The 6,928-nt window shown below is 53.1% G+C and overlaps 1 long non-coding RNA gene across 1 annotated transcript; it reads right to left on the bottom strand.

The window, feature by feature from the left end:
* Positions 1-27: 27 nt before the first annotated feature.
* LOC127750648 (uncharacterized) lies at positions 28-2,524 on the bottom strand. Its single transcript, XR_008011794.1, has 4 exons — positions 2,404-2,524; positions 2,055-2,129; positions 640-1,329; positions 28-556 (listed from the first exon to the last, which is right to left on the bottom strand). It is a non-coding gene; the product is annotated as an uncharacterized LOC127750648 (long non-coding RNA).
* Between the last annotated feature and the right edge of the window lie 4,404 nt (positions 2,525-6,928).

Here is a 6,928-nt window from a genome sequence, read left to right as displayed (position 1 = left end):
GGGGGGGGGGTGCTAGTCGTACTCACCTTGTAGGTTTCGGCCGTGCGCTCGCAGTTCTGCTGCAATACTCAGACTATGCCTGGAACAAGGGAGAGTTTGAGCAACGAGCCGACAGAACAAATCAAGTAACTTTCAAGGGAGAGGCGTTATTGGCAAACTCCTATTTCAGCCAGACGTCGTGCCTCGAACGTGCGTCCATTTTAAAAACTTGTCCACCAAATGCGATATTTGCCCGTGAACACGCCAGCCACCCCCGCCGACTCCACGTACCAACCGCCGCCCCTGGTGAGCGAGCCGGCTCGCCCCCCACCTGCACTGAAGGTGCGGGGCAGCGGCGGTAGCGCTGGAGGGCGGGTACGAGACGCTCGTCACACTAAGGGCCGGCCCCGAGTGCCTGAAGGGAGAGACGAGCGCACCGTCGGGGCACGGCGGCACACAGCCAGCTCACACGGCAGCAAGCAGGACAACCACGAAGCTGGACATCCGTAGAAATACTCGTTTGCCGACAAAGCCCCTCGTTACCAAAGCCTGGACCGGGCGCCTCGCAGCGGCGAACCTGGGCATACCAAACAAACAGACGATTAATGCAAGCGTCAGATGGAAAGAATGCATTAGCAAGTAGGATGGTGAAACACCTACCGTGTCCGGCTGTAAAACGCGCCCCAACAACGCAGTCTTGTCCTCTGCGCTCGCGAGTGTCCCGGCCGCGGGGTCCTGGGGCGCTCCTCCGGCTATGGTGGGGGAAGTCCCACGGTGGTTGCGATGCTGGCTGTTGCTGGTGGTGGAGCCGCGCGACGTGGTGATCCTGGTGGCCCGCGTAGCCACGTCCGGTGCTTCCTGGAGTTGGTGTGCCTGGAACTAGAAAGGCTTTGAGCGTCGTGCCGAACGAGATTCCCGTAAGACACAAGTAAAGCGCAAACGGCCCGCTGGCCGGGGCTCGGCGGATCTCGCATCGCACCGGACACGTCGCCTCGTGGAGTTCTTTTCAAAAACTTGAACCGCAGTGATATTTGCCCGAGGGGGCGCGCCCACCGCCCTGAAGGGCCCACCTCTCCACGCACAGCTCCGTCCTAGGCGTGAGGCCTGGGCCCCATGGCCCCACGCCACGCTGAAGGCGCATCAGACAAGCTCTGCAGTGGCAGCAGGCAGGTACGCGAGTGTTGTCCGGGGGGCGTCCTGAAGGGACAGACAAGCCACGTAGCGAGCAGGCAACGCCCTACAGCCAGCTCACCACAGAAAGTAAGAACAGCCAACAAGGGTCCACACCCAGAGAAATACTTGTTCCACCGAAGCCCTTCACCTGGACGACTGGGAGCCGCATCGGCGACCCTGCAGAAAAAGAAAGGAAACATTAAAGCATGCGTCAAACAGACACTCTGAAGAGCAGCATGACACCTAAAGTCAGTAACATGTCTCAGCTAATACATTCTTTTATAGCTTATAGAGCCAGAAAACTGCATCAAGATTAAAGGTTGACAAATGATGTTTGTTGGACTAGTGTTCAACATCACAATATCAATGCATCACCAAGATTTAAAGATGATGACTTAAGGAGCAGTTTCATGTAACTTAGTTTAGCAATACCCATGATTGAAGCCTGTGAAGCTGAAGCCACCCCGTCATAATTTGTTTAGGATAAACTCATTGGCTGAACTTATCGTGACGCTGGCTTCAGTTCTCATGCAGCCAGTCAGTTTACGCAAATCAATTGGAGTGACTTCCAGCTACAATGGCATCACGAAGACTAGAAATCAAGTTCGTTCAAGAAACATTCAACAACAAACAGAATATTGAAAGTGAACTATGCGTAGCAGGAATGGTCACGTGGTACCAAGCATGCCATACTAATGAACTTATTTCTAAGAGAAGAGACATGAAATTGGAGAACTAATCAAGAAGTACTTTGAAGGTGGGGTGCACTGCGTATAGTTACACAACACCAAAACACATGTCAACGGATAAATGGGCCAGAGAGCGCTGCATGAGATCAAGGCAACAACTGTAGCCTTGCCACAAGAAGAGAAAACTCAAGACAATACACAGCAATAGCTTACCGGGTCTCCTACTGTTCCCAGTGCTACTGAACTGCTACCCCGCCCGTAACGCTCAGCGGCCCCAGGCTTGTCCTCCTGGAAAGAGGATAATAAACGATCAAATTAGTTCACCCATTCAGACGAGCGCGACTGTGAGCAGCTCCCGATCTTGGATGAGAACCGCGCAAGCCCTGCTCAAATCAACATGCTCAAACTGTCTAGGAACATCCTAACGGACAGACGAATACACCTCACCAAGTGGAGTGGTGAGGTTAGTCACAGACCGGCTGATCGGTGACTGAATGACTTATATGGGCACAAAGTTTTCGTTGGAAGACAAACACATCAGCAGGATATCGAGAAAACTTACTTAGCTAGCTCATCGGAATAAAGCTGAAGCACTCCTGCCATAGCGACGTTGACAATGTGACATGTTGACACAGTTAGCACAAATTCAATGAGAGAACTGTCATTCATTGCATCGTGTCTCCTTGGACGGTGCCTCTTTAACCCTTTCTTCTTCTTTCCAATTTCTTCTTGCTTCTCCCATACACCACAGTATTGCCAACCTCGATCATTATGTCATCCTGGTGTGATTTTGGACAAAAAATAACAAAAACCTGCATCCTTTTAGATTGAAAGACAATCTCTTTATTATGAAGTCCATCCGAATTTTAGTCACCCAACTCTGTGGTTATGATTGATAACAGTTGGCAACTAGTCGTCATCTCACGCTTTCTCATGGGTCTTGTCCCGCCGTTCATTTAAATCGTCCCCCTCTTTCCCTCTTTTCTGTTCTTCGATTTTGCACATTCGTATTCAGGTCCGCTTTCCGGCCAGTGAACCTTTTCACTTGGGCCTCTTTAGGACTTTAGTATTTAAGGGTTTACATTATTATTTTGGCCTTTGCAATGATTTCACATTGGTCAAACAAATTTATTTGAGTTCTCGGCTCGTCACATTGCCGTCCGGATCATTGCTAGGCTAATTGTGAAAGCTATAGTCCATTTTGTATGGTTTTCCGATGTTGTCAGCTTCATGAATCTGCATTTTCGGGCCAGCATGAGCGTCGACATAAGGTCTCAGAGTTCTAGCTTCAGCTTTAGTTATAGCTAGGTACTCGACCAATCACGGCATACTCACCGCCAACCGCATTAAACCCGCTGTAATGCGCGTAGAAATGCACATAAAATGTGACTCAGTGGTGACGCTTTAAGAGCGCATTGCAGCATTTAATGCGCATTTAGTGCACTCTACGCGCATTTAATGCGTCACCTCTGTGTCTCCTTTTACGTGCACTTCTATGCGTGAAGCGCACTTAATGCAGTGGCGCTTCTGGGGTGTGGCTACCTTCACCTTCGGCCCTTCTCACGGCTGGAAAGGGGGGGGGGGGGAGACTGATGGGGCTGACATTGCAATGTAAGTTGCGGTTACCGAGGTTTTCGGCGTTATGTAGCCTCTGCGAGTGCTTTGGGCTGGCGAAGAGAAGAGACGGGCGCGCATCGAGTCGAGGTCGAGACCGCCTCTCGGGGGGAGGGAACGACCAGCAGCGACAGGCGTGTCCCATCTCCTTCATCAATACAATGTGTTCACACTGTTAAAAGCCTGCGAAGTATTTTGCTCCTTTGTAACTACGAAGCATTTACTTCGCAATTACAACGTGATGCTTTGCAATTACGAAGTGACACTTTGCAATTGCAAAGCGATGCTTTGCAGCGTTTTCATTGCGTTGCAATTGCAAAGCATCACTTTGTAATTGCAAAGTAAATGCTTCGTAGTTACAAAGGAGCAAAATACTTCGCAGCTCTGCAAAGCGAATGCTTTGTAGGAATTTAACAGTGCAGTTCTCTTTCCCCGTCTAATAACGCCCCCGGATAAACGCATCAGACAATTACCTTCTACTTTTATTTTCTGGCAGACTTATCGGGTCCAAAGTGCACCTCCAGCAGCCACAGCCCATACTTTTCGGCCAAACTGCGGGAGTTGTAGGTCCGAGACCCGAAACGACGTCATTTTCATACACAATTTGAACTTGTTGGAACATTTTGTGTTGCCATGAGCCTGGAGGGTACCAGTGGGAGAGGGGAGGGGTGTCGCGGCTAAGTCCTCTTCTCGCCTCACCACAACGTCGAGTCGGTCGAGTCCCTCATATCTCTCTCTCTCTTTCACTGCGGTTTTCCGAGGTGTGCTTGTGCGGGGCGGTACCGTACCGTGGCAGTAGTTAAAATTTACCTTGAGCGAGAGACGCCATTCCTCTCCGTTCCACTCGCATCGCAAGAAGCACGGCATTAGAACTCGGCGCTCGACGCCGAGGCACTTTTTTGCGGAATGCTCCGTTCCCCGTCGATATAAGTTAGTAGGTTGTGAAGAACAAAAGTCCTCCTGCTCTGGCCGGCCGGCCAGCGGGCCCTTGTCAGCACGCCTGATGGATCGGTCACCGCACAGCGTGCGTGCCGCACGTTTTACACCAATCGATCAGCACGCTTTCCTCTTTTTCACCAAGGAAAAAAGTGTCCCTCGTGGTTTTTGGAGTACATTTAGCACACTTTCCTGTCGCTTATCGGTTCAGCGCAGCAAGCTGCTGTGCGTACACGTCGTGTGCGCGCTGTGCTTGGTCACAATCCACCCTACACCCCCTTTCCCCCTTTTCCAATGGCGTTAAAAAATACAAACTGCTGATTTGGAGGCACACGAATTTTTCCCACCTCTTTGCCCCATACTAAACTCCTCTCATTGGCAAAGACAAGAAGCAAAGTATTACTGATACTGATACCACGCAATGATATATCTGTTATCGCATACTGACTGCTATATGCGTGGGCTGGGCACATTCAGGGAAAGGCGGCGCGCGAGAAAAAACGTAGGGATTAACCTCGATCCATCATTATTGAATCTCGCCGCGGGACGAGGCAAGGGGTTAATACACACATCGGCAACGTGTTAAGTCCGATCGCAAATATCATTAAGAGGCTGGGGAAGAGAGAAGGGAAGTGGAGAGGGCGGAAAGGGGGACTGGGAAAAGTTTCGCATATTTTTGTTCATCCCCTCCTTCCTCCCCCCTCCCCTCCCCTCCCCTCCCCTCCCCTCTCGTATGCAAATCCTGTGTGCTCAACTGATCGCGTCACCCCTTCGGCCGGGCGCCAGGGCCCGTTACGATTGCGTTGCTCTTTTCGGGCGCCGCTTGCCTCCTCGCCTCGGATTGTTTCGTTTGCTCAAGTTTTAATCCAGAGCAGGGGGGAGTGGGGCCGCTAGGAGCCGCTCCCGGTAAAGCTTTCCCTCGCCGATGTTGGTGCGCAAAGCGCAGCGGCGCAGCGTGTACTGTGTAGACGTTATGGACGCTACATAAAGCCCTCTGACAACGGAACGGCATCCACTGCGTGCTTTTACACCTTCCCACATGGCGCGCACTCATTGGCTCTTCGTGTGTGCGAATCGAATGAAGCTTACCAGAAGAAAGGATCTTGCTGGGTAAGGGGGGGGGGGGGAGAGGGGCGAGTACGAGACTCCGTCTTTCCCGCCCCCCAATCTCTACCCTTCTCTTCTCCGGGTCCTGCGGCCTGCAGCAGCCTCTTCTGCTCGAGCGCGCTGTGTGTGTATGTGTGTGTGTGTGTGTCATCGACACCGCTACTGTTTGGAGGGCCCTGCTGAGGCGACGCGGATCGAAAAGCTCTTGAGGTGCTCTCCTCTTGGTGCCCCGCCCCGCGCCGGTGTTGCACAAAACATTGAGACACGACAACACAACGAGGGCAGCGCGATCCTCACAAGAAGAAAGACGAGGATATGGGGGTTGTATGCACCCGGTCCTCGCTCCCCTCCCCTCCGCTGCCGCTTCTGCTGCTGTTATTGGCACTGAATGAATTAAGTAGTGACATTATGAGAATCACGACGTCTTTGAATGGTGCGAGGAAGCCTGTTTCCGAAAAACGGATCACGTGTGCGATTTGAGGGTCTATCTGCTGCCGCGTGATCCCGCGCTGCTGGGGGTGCCCCAGGTAGAAAAGCGAAACACACACACATAATATCAAGAGCCTGATTCACGCCGCGTAGTACTTTCGTAGTTACACTTACAGCATGCACGCGTGCGCGTGCTGGTTGCCTACTCGCGCGGGGCCATAAGGAGCCGTGGGCAGCGAGGGTAGGCAAACCCCTTCTGAGGCATCGCCTTGTGCGTCGTGTTGCCCTCGATGCTCCGTTGCTCCAGCTTGGAGCAGCCGCGGGTCGCGTGTCACGCATTGCCATGTGCGTTGCATGAGCGCCGCGCCGCCGTTGTCACGCCCGCCTTACTATTTACCGACTCGGGCCGCGCAGCCGCGCCCTGTGGTGCCCTACATCTCGTCCTCGGGGATGTACGGCACGCACACCCTGCCCGCGAGAGCCGAGCGGCCGCTGACGGAGATAAAGATGTCCGATACGGTCTAACGTCTTGCCCAGCCATAAAACATTTGTCCTGGCCGCCGCGCCCGCCACCCCACCCCGCCCCGCTCCGCCCCGCCAACCCTTTTTTCACACACGGGCCAAAATGATCCACCACACATGACACGGCGTGGCGCTGCGTGGCGCAAATCGCCCGCTGTATATATATAGAGAGAGATCGCGGGCTGCACGGCGCATATCGCGGGAGAATGGGCTGCGGCGGCGGTGCGGCGAGGAGACGAGAGGAGAGCGAGAGAGAGGGAGAGGAAAGGGTTTGCGGTGGGAATCTGGTGGAGTTCTTTGGAAAAACGAACGGCTTTTATTGCGTTTTATTGAGGCGCGATTCGAAGCGGTCGCGGCCGCGGATGGTTTGGAAGTTCGGGGCGGACAGACAGACAGACAGACAGACAGACAGACAGACAGACAGACAGACAGACAGACAGACAGACAGACAGACAGACAGACAGACAGACAGACAGACA

Source organism: Frankliniella occidentalis, unplaced genomic scaffold (genome assembly GCF_000697945.3).
Source record: "Frankliniella occidentalis isolate FOCC.00 unplaced genomic scaffold, Focc_3.1 Scaffold226, whole genome shotgun sequence".
Classification (NCBI taxonomy): Eukaryota; Metazoa; Arthropoda; class Insecta; order Thysanoptera; family Thripidae; genus Frankliniella; species Frankliniella occidentalis.
This window is presented reverse-complemented; position numbering and strand designations above follow the sequence as displayed.